General features: G+C 48.2%; 1 protein-coding gene across 6 annotated transcripts in view; it reads right to left on the bottom strand.

Moving 5' to 3' along the window:
* ATP8B4 (ATPase phospholipid transporting 8B4 (putative)) overlaps positions 1-13,753 on the bottom strand; it is a 4,589,528-nt gene that overhangs the window by 3,428,014 nt on the left and 1,147,761 nt on the right. The gene's annotated exons all lie outside the window — the stretch shown is intronic.

The following is a 13,753-nucleotide window of genomic DNA, read 5'->3' as shown; positions in this document are numbered from 1 at the left end:
AAAACAGGATATATATAAATGATGGTTATGGTGATTTTTATGTGTGTGTGTGTGCACTAAGCACGGAATGAACAGTGTCTAGTATGCTGCGTGTATGTAATGAGTACACGATAATCTCAATACAGCATCCAGGGGTGGGCACTAGTTACTGCTACATCGGTGTATGCACTAAGCATAGTTGGTGAGTGTACTAAATACTCAAGGCGATCACTGGCATGTTTACAGTTTCCATTGTGTGCACCAAGTCCATGATATACACAAAGGCATGTTGCAGTATGAATGTGTGCACACAAAGTGCGAATCATCACATAGATCGGGACGTGTATTTGGACCAGTTAAATCAAGACATGAGGCATATACTAGCATTGGTATAGTCTATCAGGTGCATTAAGGATACAGGAGCACTCCAACCCAGGCCCTGTTGTCATACCTTCAGGGGTATCCCTGTGCGCAGTTGCAGCGGTACATAGGAATTTGGGGGCCTGTGTCTAAGGCCCTAGGCACCATGGGCTGGTACTCGTAAGTTTTCGGGGGGGGAGTGTCATGGCACACAGATACGCTCATACAAGTATGTGTTGACGGAGTTCGGGAATACCAATAGGACCGGCCTTGCAAGAAATGTGCTTGGCTGCAGCATACCTTTTAGTAACCATGAATGCGCTGTTTCACTGTACTTCACACTTTGTACTGTCCGGACTCCAGGTCTATTGTTTAATGACACCCTACCAGGCACCCTCACTGCAACACTAATTCAAATGCTCCGCATATGACGCAGACTGATGCTAGGCTTAACACTTGCAGTTGCAAGTTTGATGGAATGCATTTGGTGCTAATCTTAGCTAAGGCTAAGCATGTGATGGCAATGTAATACAGGCACTTGTACTGCATCTTTCGTCAGGAAGCCAGAAACACTAATCGTTTGTCTTTTCCATTTATGTATGGCTGGGTCCATGGCAGATACCTCGGAAGTGCTCCACACCGCGACAACTGCAACAGGTGGACAGCCAGAGGGTCGCGTACGTCAGGTACAGGAATGGCAAGCAACGACATCAAGTGTGATGGACGATCGATCAAGGACTCAAGAGGTGCCAACACTGGGTTGATTGTTTATTGGTGTGTTAACCCTAGATAACAGGCGAAGGTTTAGAAGTGTTCTACAAATTTCTGTACAGAGTTGCCGATAATCGCCAAAGTAAAGACCGAGTGGTACAGTCGTCCACCATAATTGTGTTAGGGCAGTGATGCCTGTGGCTGCGCTTGCTGAAAAGTTCCAGAGTGACAACAAATTTTTACCTTAATACTGGCAACCCTGCGTGTTGCACGGCTGGCCGCAGTAATGTAGCAGGATATTGCTTTGCATAAGATGGCAGTATGTTCCTTATCAGGAAACTGTATTTCTACAGGAACGGCGCCTGTGCTCGCAGGGCCACCGTGGTCGTCATAGTATATTCATAGGTTACCAATTGGTAGAGCCAACGATAGTAATGTGGCATGCACAGGGGTGTGCCTGGTCAGCTTGACCAAACCCTGAAGTAATAGGCCTATGCAATACCTCAGCACCCCTGGTCGGGAAGCTGGACTCGGCCTTTACGGGGGCCCGATCTCCCAGTTGCCATTTTTAGTAGACACAGCGCGTTTGGGGACTTCCATAGTAAGGAGGTAGACATACACTGAACATTTCCCACAGCATAGTGGTCAGGTGTGGGTGGTTAACAGACTTCACGATACGCCACTGGGAGCTTTTGGGGGCCTGTTGTTCCCCGGGTAGCCTTTTCAGTTGCACTGCCAGTGGGTGTCAGCGTCATGAGCGCCGTGTCGTATCGGGCGCAGCCTAATGCCATTCAATTAAGCCCATCTGGTGGCCTATGGCGGCATGTCTAATTTCTCTGGATCAGTCAGCCGTAGCATAATTAGCACGCATTTTGGGGGGGGGGCCTGAATGAACAGGTACACCAGGACGCCTGGGTAAAAGTGGGTCGACATGTCCGTACTTGAGGTACAGCCTGGCGCAGACATTCCAGATCTCCTGATGTTGGGAAGCGAGTCTGTGAGGCCATTGTGCCCATGGAAAAAAATACCTAGTAACAACAATAGTGAGGCTCGCTAATTACAGACCATAGCCCAGAGGTGCATCTGGGGGGAGTCGTGCTTCTTGAAAGACGGCGTCCGTTTGTACACATCTGGGGTGAAACCATTGCAGAGAAATTTTTCTTGCACACGAAAGGGAGTATAGGGACGAGATATGATCTTCCAAGGAGTTGGTAGGGCCCGATAGTTGGACTAAACATATGAGGGCTAGGTGTGAGTATTTAAGGTTAGGGCATGACCTTTCAGTGTAGGAGGGGGCCAGATTGTCGGTCAACTACGCTGGCCTGTGGCGGTAAGGTCATGATTGGTGAGTAGTTAATTTAAGGTCCTTAGGGGGGTGGCGCCATTCTCAAATGGGGTCGCCCAAAGTGAGAGACAAGTGGTCTCTCATAGAACTCCAGGGGCAGGTACAGCCTGTTGGGTACATGGGTGCAGGGGAGACAGTCACGCTTTCTCTAGGCTCTTTGGCCACCCCGCACGTGCACAATGACACCAGTAAATGGCACAGAGATGCAAGGGCCCCCTTTAATGGAGTTAATGGAGCGTACGGGGTAACCGGAGGACCAAAGTACCCTCACGGTAAGTGGGCCCTCAGCGCATGCGCACTTCGACAGAGGGGCGTGGTTTAATAGGGTGTACGGTGGTAAACGGGGAGGGGATGTGCCCCCACGGTAAACGGGCCCTCCTGCGCATGGGCACTCCGACAGGAGGGCGTAGTTAACTAGGGGGTACGGGGGTAACCGGGGAGGGGATGTGCCCCCACGGTAAACGGGCCCTCCTGCGCATGCGCACTCTTTCAGGAGGGCGTGGTTTAGTGATAAGGACCTGACACAAGTTATTGACCTTGCCGTAGGCCCAAATAGGTACGCAGAAAATTAACAAATTGCCTAATGTGAATTGATATGCTAGTTTCGGAAAGGAAATACCTTGTACTAGAAATATGTTAAGGTTAGCCATCTGAATACCTGTATATATCAATTGTAACATTTTCTGCGAAATTATGTAAATATTGTTTATTTCAATTTTTGATTTATTTTGTATATTTTAATAAATACGGCCGGGGTGTCGAAAGATCCCCCGTCTTCCAAAGAAAGCCCTATCACTTCCTGTTTATAATGTTATGTTGGTTAACGGAAGGGTGGGGGTCCTCCGGCAGTCCCTGGCCATATTTGCAAGTGTTCATTACCACGCTTGGGTCCCATACGGCCGCGGGCACAACGCGGTGGAAGCTGCAGCAGAGGAGGGCTCCCAGGTGCGCTGGCTTCCAAACTATATCACGTAATGTTCAAATGACCAGTCAGGCAGCCTGCAAGTGAACCAGCTGCAGGCCCGGGGTCCGGGAACTAACTTCTCTATGGGCGCAGGTGGGCGAACTTGAGTAGGGGGCGCAGAATCATTGGTCAGATTCGCGTGTGGTGTGAGTCAGACCAATTAATGATCAGCGCCCACTTTACGTCACTGTCTACAATTAAGGCAGGTCTGGTGTGTCAGTGCTTGCCTGGTCACGAGTTGTGCTGATGGTACACAGAGGGTGTGGTGCCAAAAGTAAGTGTACAAGGCCACTCGCGACCTGCACGCAACGGCCGCACCTTGTCCCTGCACACGCACACACAGTGCAGTGGACTGTTTACTGATATGGTAACTTGGGCTGAATTTAGTAATGCTTGTGCGAGGCACACGCACTACTTAATTCAACCCAGCTACTGCACTGCAGCACCTCTCGGTAAAAAGCACCACCACTGCCATTCGTGAGTGAGAGGTCACCTCACCAATGTCAGAGCAGTTGTGTTTTTGAGGCAGGAGGAGTGCACACTGCGCTCAGTGTGCTGTGCAGAGCAGTACAGACGTCGGACACACTTCTGATTTTGTTGCTGGGGGCCAATAAAAAAAAATAATAATCGGCCCCAGTAACAAAACTGGCCCCCTGTATGGAAACTGGTCCCCGACCCTTGCGGCACCCTGGGGGATTGCCCGGTGCCCGGTATTACCAGTCCGGCCCTGCCGATTTTATTGAAATATAGGTCTTACCCGAACAATTTATTTATGGAAATGATTATTATATATGTATTTGTTACCATATGTTAATGCTGTATTGTTTAAAGGCCATTGGTCTAAATAAACACATTTTTGATTGACTGAAGGACAGGAAGTGCAGGACATGAGTACTGCAGACGTTAGTTAAGCCCGGGGTAGTTCATGTGGGATCTAATGGGAGGATGCAACATTTTAGACTAATAGGTAATAGTTACAGGCTAGCAGGGTAAACACAAAATGATAATGGTGGAGGTAAGGTGTAATGATCTATTAAATACACCAGGGGAAACTAGCGGGAGTAATATCCATAAATTAGCATAAAAACAAGGTTTGTGATAAAGGGAACTGGGATGTGTATGCTACTTGCTGATAAATTTTGTACCTCTAGCATTGGCTGACTGTTGACTAAGGTCAAACTAAAAATACAAATTTCAAAAAATATTCCTAGCACTTCCTTTGACTGAGTAGTTGAGTACATTTATATGCAGCGGCCTCTGTCTTTTCTTTTGGAAGGAATTTGTGGCATTAATTCACGTCTGCAGGAGACGTGTTCAAAGGCCCCCACATTCGCAAGTGGCCTCACCTTTCCTGACAACACTTCGGCAACTTTGTTCCAATCAAGTTATTGACTAGGTTTGGCCCACCACGATGTCCGGGATGGAGAGAAACGGTGCTGAGGTCATTGTGCCTCACATTGGGCTAGTTGGACTGGAAAGGTAACTGCATGCTTGCGCGCATTGCTGCTGTAATTTTATTGCACAGCGCTGCCTATTTTTAAAAATTTTCGTTTTTATACTTATCTCTGCCTAAATTGTATTTTCCTCTGTTCTACAGTGTCATTTGTGTGCCCCCACACTTGCACTATAATCGGGCCCCCCACCGCGTTTTGAGCGGACTTTTCACTTTCTTACCTGGGTGTTTGGTGCCTGGTCGCCATCTTGGTGGTGGCGAGCGTGGAGTGTGTTTGAGCGCTCTAGCGCTTCATAGGAGCACAGGTCAGAGACTATTTAGGGCGAGCATTTCATTTGCTCGACCCTTGGAAAGGTAACTGCATGCTTGCGCGCATTGCTGCTGTAATTTTATTGCACAGCGCTGCCTATTTTAAAAATTTTCGTTTTTATACTTATCTCTGCCTAAATTGTATTTTCCTCTGTTCTACAGTGTCATTTGTGTGCCCCCACACTTGCACTATAATCGGGCCCCCCACCGCGTTTTGAGCGGACTTTTCACTTTCTTACCTGGGTGTTTGGTGCCTGGTCGCCATCTTGGTGGTGGCGAGCGTGGAGTGTGTTTGAGCGCTCTAGCGCTTCATAGGAGCACAGGTCAGAGACTATTTAATGCTCGCTCTACCCGCGCAGCGGTGACGCGCAGCGGTAGCGCCGGACTCGCGCCGGAGTCAAGCCAGAGTCCTGCCCGTCTGCGCCCGTCAGCGTCCCGGAGGCGGGCGGAGCGGCGGGTGGGACTCTACCATCAGGGATGTGTCCCCCTGGGACCCCCGTTTTGCGCTATTCCCCTAGCGAACTTCGCACTTTCCATCCTCATGTCTCTGGCTGTCGCACTGTTTTTCCCGGTCGATATCATGGGAAGTCCCGTTGCCCGGGTTGTGGCTGGTACCCGACCCGCTCGCTCACCTTACGGTCGAGCAATGACACCTTCAGGATGGGCTTCGGATGCATGCTATTAAACACCAGGTCAGCATGCAAACATGCGCAGGACATCTATGAGCTTCTCGACATAGAGAAGCCACTATGCCTCATGCTTACTGAGACATGGTGGACCGACTCTTCTAACCCTGACGTTGCTATGGCAATCCCGCCTGATTATAACATCTTCAGAAAGGATAGAGCCAAGGGAAGGGGGGGTGGAGTGGCGTTAGTGGTCCGGAAAGGAACCCCCTGTGCGATCCTGCCAGCTATTGACATTCGAGGCTCTGAGACCCTAGCCTTCTCTATCACTCTATCGCCCCACCAATCCTTTAAGGGACTGCTCATATACAGGCCACCTGGTGCACCCGGCACCTTCTTTGAAGATTTGGTGCTGGTTGAGTTGGCCCTGAAAGCTGAACATTTCGTCGTGGCTGGCGATCTCAACTTTCGGTTGGATGATCCATCCGATCCGGCTGCTACCAAACTCTCTGAGGCGCTAACCCCTCTGGGACTTATCCCTTACCTTCGGGAGCCTACGCATGAGAAGGGGCACACCCTTGACCAAGTTTTCTCGTCTGTACCTCTTGAGGGTATAGAGGTTACTCCGGTCCTTTGGTCAGACCACTTCCTTGCCAAATTTGTGATCAAGGGCATAGGTAAGTCAGTGCCTACCCCGGCACATCAACAGGGTCGTGTCCATAGGGCATTCCATCAAGTAACCCCAGAGATGCTGGCGCAAGCAGCTGTGGCCTATCCCTGTCTCCTTTCAGGCGATCTAGACAGGGATTTGCAGACCATGCAGGACTGGTTTTTGGACAGGCTAAACGATCTTGCCCCGGAAGTAACATCTCGCCCGACACCGAAACGGGTCTCCGCGCCTTGGTTTACCGCTGCACTGTCGGCTACGCGGCAGCAGTGCAAGGTAGCCGAAAGAGCTTGGCGGGCACAATATGACACTGTTGCCAAGCTGACCTATAAAACGGTGGTAAAGGCTTATCATTGGGACATTCGCCTGGAAAAAAAAGCGTATCTAGCCAGGAGAATTGACGCTGCTTCCAACTCCTGCAAGGAGATATTCTCCATCGTGAGAGAATTCACCTCACCTTGGTCGAACACTTCGGACCAAAAACCATCTGGTACCTGGGCTGCGGATCTTGCTGACTTCTTTACGAGCAAAATCCAACGCATCCAGGAGTCATTCCTGGTACCAACGTCTGTGGGTCAAATTGAACGTGACATCATCACACTGCCACAGACGGGGCCTAGGGCGACGTTGAGTGTGTTTCCTCCAATCTCCGCTCCGGACTCCCTGGCGCTAATGGGCAATTTAAAATCGGGTTCTCCCCTTGACCCATGCCCGGCTAAATTTCTAGCGAAAGTCGCGGATGTGATCAACCCGTTGGCTAATCCGCTTTTGAATCTTTCGTTGAGGCTAGGTGAGGTCCCGCAAACCTGGAAGCAGGCGATGGTGATTCCCTTGCTTAAAAAATCTGGCCTAGACCCGAAGGCCCCAGTCAATTATAGGCCCATCTCCCTGCTGCCGGCCCTCATGAAGATTCTGGAAAAGCACGTTCAAGGCGTGCTTTCCAATTTCCTTGAATCTAATGAGATCTTGCACGCCACCCAATCGGGCTTTCGTCCCCATCTTAGCACGGAGACTGCGCTCCTGGAGGTTTCGGAAACCATTAAGGGGGTTCTGGACTCTGGGGGCAAAGTCATGCTGGTGATGTTAGACCTGTCGGCGGCTTTCGACACCGTTCCCCATGATGGTCTTCTCGCAAGACTTCGCGAGATAGGCATACGGGGGACGGTGTTCGACTGGTTTTCCTCCTTTCTTGCCGACCGCCGGCAAACGATCTGGGCCCCGCCTGATTCCGCCGTGATGCCGCCTCTGGGAGTCGGGGTCCCTCAGGGCTCTATTTTGAGCCCGACCCTCTTTAACATCATTATGACCCCGTTGGCGGCACTGGTGGAGTCGCATGGTGCCCAGATCGTATCTTATGCGGATGACACCCAGCTCCTCTTCTCTTGTACGAGAGGAGGCGACTTTGATGGGGAGAGTATTCGGGATTGCCTTGGGGCTGTTTTTCATTGGTTCCATCTAAACAGCCTTAAGTGCAATTCCGACAAGTCCGAAGTACTTTTCTTTGGGTGTGACATCGAACCTGACTGGCAGACTTGGTGGCCACGGGATATGTTCCCTCCATCCTGCTCCTCTCAGGTTGCAAAGAATTTAGGGGTGAAGTTGGATAACAGGTTAACCCTGAAATCTCAGATCCTGGGGGTGTCGGGTATGTGCTTTGGCATCCTCAGGATGCTGCGGAGGTTCCTTCCTTTGTTATCCGTGGAACATAGGACGCTGACAGTTCAGGCTCTGATTGGGTCCAGGTTGGATTATTCCAACATTCTCTACCTGGGCCTTCCAGAGTACTTGCTGCAGCGCCTTCAAGTGGTGCAGAACGCCGCGGCCAGGGCAATCTTCGGCCTTAGTAGGCGCTCCAGTGCCTCGGGCTTGCTGGCAACGTTACATTGGCTGCCCATCCGCAAGAGGATCGCCTTTAAGGCTCTTACCTTGGTCTATAAAGCTCTTCACAAGGGGGGAGCTAAGTACCTCCAAAAGAGACTGGTCTTCTATCATCCGACCAGGTCTCTGAGGTCAGAAGCCCTGCACCTTGCTGTTGTCCCTCGGGTAAAGAAAGCGCGCCTTGGCGGGCGCTCTTTTGGATTGCTGGCATCTCAGCTATGGAACTCCTTGCCGCTGGCCCTGCGGGGAGCCACTAGCTTGCTGGCTTTTAGGAAAGGCCTTAAAACGTGGCTTTTTACTCAGTAGCCGCTCTCTCTTGAACTCCTGGCTTACTGTTCTTTTAGTCTTTCATTTGGTGTTATGTTATTATGTTACAGCTTGTTTGCCTTCTCCAAGAAAAGCGCCGGGACACTCTTTTTGAGTAGCCGTGCGCTATAAAAATGAATAAATAACATAACATAACATAACATAACATGCCCCCGTGGACAAAAATCCTGGGCGGAGTAGGTTGATGCGGTAGGGGACGGAAGGAAATGACTGAATCTGCAACTGTGGAATTGAGGGTCAAGGTCTCATGCTGTCCTGTATTCTGGCTGGTCCTTTTGCCATCATCGCCTGAGGATCCCGAGTTGAATTGGTGCACTCTGGGTCCCGTAGTCTTGGCACCAACTGTGCTATCTACCTGAGGCAGAGCCTAAAGAGGGAGGAACTGCCGCAGCCTATCTACAAGCAGCGGGACACTTACAAGCGTGGACATTTTCCCTTTCCCCCATATTCACATGGCGCTGATGAAAGCAAGACGCCGAAATGCATTCGCCCTCTGTGTTGGTTGCAGATTAAAGATTTTCCGTTTATCCCCGCAGCGGCCTCTGTATTTATATATATATATATATATATATATCTGTCTGTCTGTCTGTTTTTATGTGACATTAATTATATAGTAAATCTTTTATTTTGTTTGCACTTAACTTCACCTGTCCTTTCAATTTGATTGGACACACGTATTATAATAGTCATGATTCGTCCGCAACGCGCCATGTTATCAAGATCGCCATTGAGCGATCAAAACTAGTCAGGGCGGACACTTGTCTGTACCAATCATGAGGATATTGGCTTAATAAAGCACTGCATATTTACTGAATTGAGTGATGGCGTTCTTGTGAGGTCCGTACCTACCTACATACTCCTTGGAGCAGTGGGAGTGCCAGGACTGTGCTTTCTATATATATATATATATATATATAATCATGACTATTATAATACGTGTGTCCAATCAAATTGAAAGGACAGGTGAAGTTAAGTGCAAACAAAATAAAAGATTTACTATATAATTAATGTCACATAAAAACAGACTCAAATATTCAGATAATATTATAGTTACAAATTTAATGCCAATAAATGCAGCTTCAATAAATACGATAAAAGGGTTATAAAGATCAATGCCTAAAAGTTGGAATGCAGAGAATAAAATATAGAGCAATTCATCACGTTAATTCATTAGTCTTAAAAGTGGTCCGTGCCACCTACTAATCAAGTGCATATTAGACAAAATTGACGCAGATATATAGATTTAACTGACTATCTCATATGGCAATAGCTGATCAAATGAATAAACCCTTATTGTCTGAAATGGTCTAGAGTTGCCGCTGTTGTTTAAATATAACATTTCATTAGAATACAGTCTTTTTCCAATCTTCTATTATATAGATTTAAAAGTGAAAAAGTTTAATAAAAACCTTAAATACCCTATTTACACACTCTTAGAGTTAGTGGGGGCTGCCAAGAAAAACAGAGTATAATCAATATGTCTAAAAGAGGTTTTTCACAACACAAATGTTTTATTTTAAACTAAGTGCTGCTGTATGAAGATTTTGTAGCGAAGCATTTTTTCCAAAAGCAATACGGTGTGTAGTAAAAAGTGACACTGGAGTGTTTTGACTGCAGAATGTTACTGGGAAGCACGGTATGCTCCAGCATATGCCTAGAAAACGTATGTCGTCTGGTATGAAAATCAATATATTAGGCAAAGCCTGCTGTCAAGCAGCAGCGAATGGAAAAAGATAATAAAACGTTCAATTGGGACTTCTTGCAAATGTATACAGATTGACCCACTGATTGGTTATTTTTGACTTATTTCCACAAAATTAGTTCCAACCAAGGCCTATGCAGCGCATGTGGGCCCTTTAAGGGGCCCCACAACCGCCCAAGGCCAATGAATATGAAAACAAGTTACTTACCTGTAACTTTGGTTCCCCAGTATTGGTAACTTTCATAGGTTCTCATGCTTTTGTATCATTCCCGGTCGTCGGAATGGGAGTCTTGGAAACAAAATAAAATCGCAGTAGGTACAAAAGAGAAAAAAAAAGGCCTAGGCCTCATTCCCTTTTGTATCATGTCCGCCTCTTTTTGTAAAAGAGACCAAACTTAGGCATCAGCCAATCAGAAGAGCCTCACCCCTTAGAACCCTCCTGAAGGAACCTCAGAGCCTCAGATTTTCGTAGCCGTTGTGTAACAGTCACCTTATCTGCTGGAGGCTGAGCTTTCCTCGGGGAGGTGGGTGGGCGCATGGGAATCTATGAAAGTTACCAATACTGGGGAACCAAAGTTACAGGTAAGTAACTTGTTTTCTTGCCCCAGTATTGGAACTTTCATAGATTCCCATGCTTTTATATCAGAGTAGCAAGCAGTCAGCAATAAAAAAACACATTTTGTGGCATAAACATACATTGTGGCCATCAGTACATGATGTAAACAAAATGTGCAGAAAAAGGAAGGTGGGATAGAAAGGAAAGCTCACCAATCAGTGGAAGAGGTTCCTCAGGACTACCTGGCCCACAGCTGTGTCTTCCTGTTGCAAGGAGTCCAAGCAGTAATGGTTCGTAAAGGTGTGCACGCTGCTCCAAGTCGCAGCCCTGCAAATGTCTTTGATATGTACTCCCGCGAAGAGAGCTGTTGAAGAGGCCACCGATCTTGTGGAATGCGCTCTAACTTTGCTGGTCAGTGGCTTACTCGCTGCAGTGTGGCAATGTAGCATGGCACTTGTAACCCGCCTCGCAATACCTTGCTTTGAAATAGGGAGACCTATGCAAGGACCACCAAAAGCAATGAAAAATTGGGAGGATTTACGGAATCCCTTATTGCGAGCCAAATAAAATTTCAAGCACCGTTGTATATCCTGAGAATGCAATGATCTTTCCGCTGGTGTAGTAGGGTGAGGAAAGAAAGCTTTAAGAATAAGCGGCTCATTTAAGTGGAAGTCCGAGGGCACCTTGGGTATGAATTTCGGGTTTGTTCTCAAGATTACTGTATTTCTTTTGAACTGGAGAAACGGCTCTTGGATCGTATGAGCCTGCAACTCTCCAATGCGTCTTGCAGATGTGAGAGCAAGGAGGAGAGCCAATTTCCAAGAAAGGAATTTCATGTCTGCTCGATGTATTGGTTCAAATGGGCCCTTCATGAGTTGAGTGAGGACCAAATTTAATTGCCAAGTAGGAGGAGGAGTCCTCATCGGAGGGTAGACATGGAACAACCCTTTGAGAAATTGTTTCACTCTCCTGGAAGACCAAAGAGAAGGTCCAGACTCAGAACGTCTGTATCTAGAAATTGCTGCCAAATGAACTTTAATGGACGAATGGGCCAGCCCCGTCTTAGCCAAGGACAAAAGATAAGGCAGAAGTTGATGAGGTTTTGAAGAAAAGGGGTCAACCCCTTCTTTTCTGCACCAAATACAAAATCTCTTCCATTTGAGACGGTAAGTCTTGTTCACGCAAGGGGCTCTAGCCTGGGAGAGAACTTCTTTTATTTCATTAGAGATAGGAAGATTCATAAATTCTCGCTGCTCAGGAGCCATGCTGTCAGGTGCAAAGACTCCGGATCCGGATGCCAAATTTTTCCTTCGGACATTGTGAGAAGGTCGGGAATGGTTCTCAAGGGAAAAGGAGGAGCCAGTGACAACAGATGGAGTTCCGTGAACCAGAACTGTCTTGGCCAAGCAGGGGCTATCAAAATCATCCTGCAAGGTTTCACTTTGATCTTCCTGATGAGTCTCGGAATCAGTGGAATGGGGGGAAAGGCGTAGACAAATGTCCTTGAAAGAGCATTCCCCAATGTTCCTCGGTTGTGAAGCCTGCCGGCATTTCTTGTTGGTCGGTGTGGCAAATAGATCTATGGTGGGTTTGCCCCACTGTTAAAAGACCTCGTCCAGAATCCGTTGGTTCAGTTCCCACTCGTGACTGATCGAGGATAATCTGCTTAGTCTGTCTGCACTCTCGTTCAAAACCCCTGGCAGGTGTTCTGCCTGCAGAGATATCTCGTGCAGGATTGCCCATTCCCAGATTTCTTGAGCTTCCTGAGACAATGGGAGAGATCTGGTTCCTCCTTCTTTGTTGACGTAATGCATGGCCGTGGTGTTGTCCGTTCGGATGAGAACCTTTGAACCTCTTAGGTGAGGGAGAAAAGCTTGAAGAGCCAGTTTGATTGCTCTGAGCTCCAAGAGATTGATGTGGAGCCGACGGGTCTGAGGAGACCAATGTCCACTGACAGTACAGGTCCTGCAGCACTGCTCCCCAACCATCCAACGACGCATCTGTCGTCACCACCTGAGGAGACGGATCTCTTACAAAGGATAGACCTTGGAACAAGTCTTCCTGCTTTGTCCACCACAAAGCCGCTTTTTTCATTGCCGAGGTGATGGTCACCTTGTCGTCGAACGACCCATGGACTTGTTTCCATTGTATGTCCGGCTGCTCCTGAAGAGGGCGCATCCTCAATCTGCAGTGTGGAACTAGAGGAATGCATGATGAAATCACCCCCAGAAGAGATTTGCTGCAGAGTACTGAAAGACACCTTCTTTTCTGTAGGTCTAGCGCCATGGTCTGCAGTTTTACTTGTCTCTCCAAGGTTGGGAAAGCTTTCTTGAGATCCGAGTTCAAGACGGCTCCCAGGAAGCGTGCTGTCCTGGACGGGACAAGAGAAGACTTCTCCTTGTTTAAGGTGAGACCCAAATTCTGAAACAGGTTGGTACATGCCTCGACCGCATCCCTCGCGGCCTCCCTGGACGGAGCCTTCAGTAACCAATCGTCCAGGTAAGGAAAAACCTGAAAGTGATTTTTCCGTAGAAATGCTGCTACTGGTGCCAGCACCTTCGTGAATATTCTCGGGGTTGAGCGAAGACCAAAGGGTAAAACCCTGAATTGAAAGTGGCTCTTGGCTACTGTAAATCGTAGAAACCTTCTGTGTGCTGGGTGAATTGGAACATGAAAGTATGCATCTTCGAGATCGAGCGTGGCCATGAAATCCCCCGGGTTGATTAGACGTAGAATGTCTTGAAGAGAGACCATCCGGAAAGACAGGGAGATGAGGTAGGTGTTGAGCTCCCTGAGATCTAAAATGGGGTGCCATTTCTCCAGCGTCTTACTTACCAGGAAGAACCTGGGATAGAATCATTCTCCTCTTTGAGCAG

This window comes from Lissotriton helveticus, chromosome 3_2 (genome assembly GCF_964261635.1).
Source record: "Lissotriton helveticus chromosome 3_2, aLisHel1.1, whole genome shotgun sequence".
Classification (NCBI taxonomy): Eukaryota; Metazoa; Chordata; class Amphibia; order Caudata; family Salamandridae; genus Lissotriton; species Lissotriton helveticus.
This window is presented reverse-complemented; position numbering and strand designations above follow the sequence as displayed.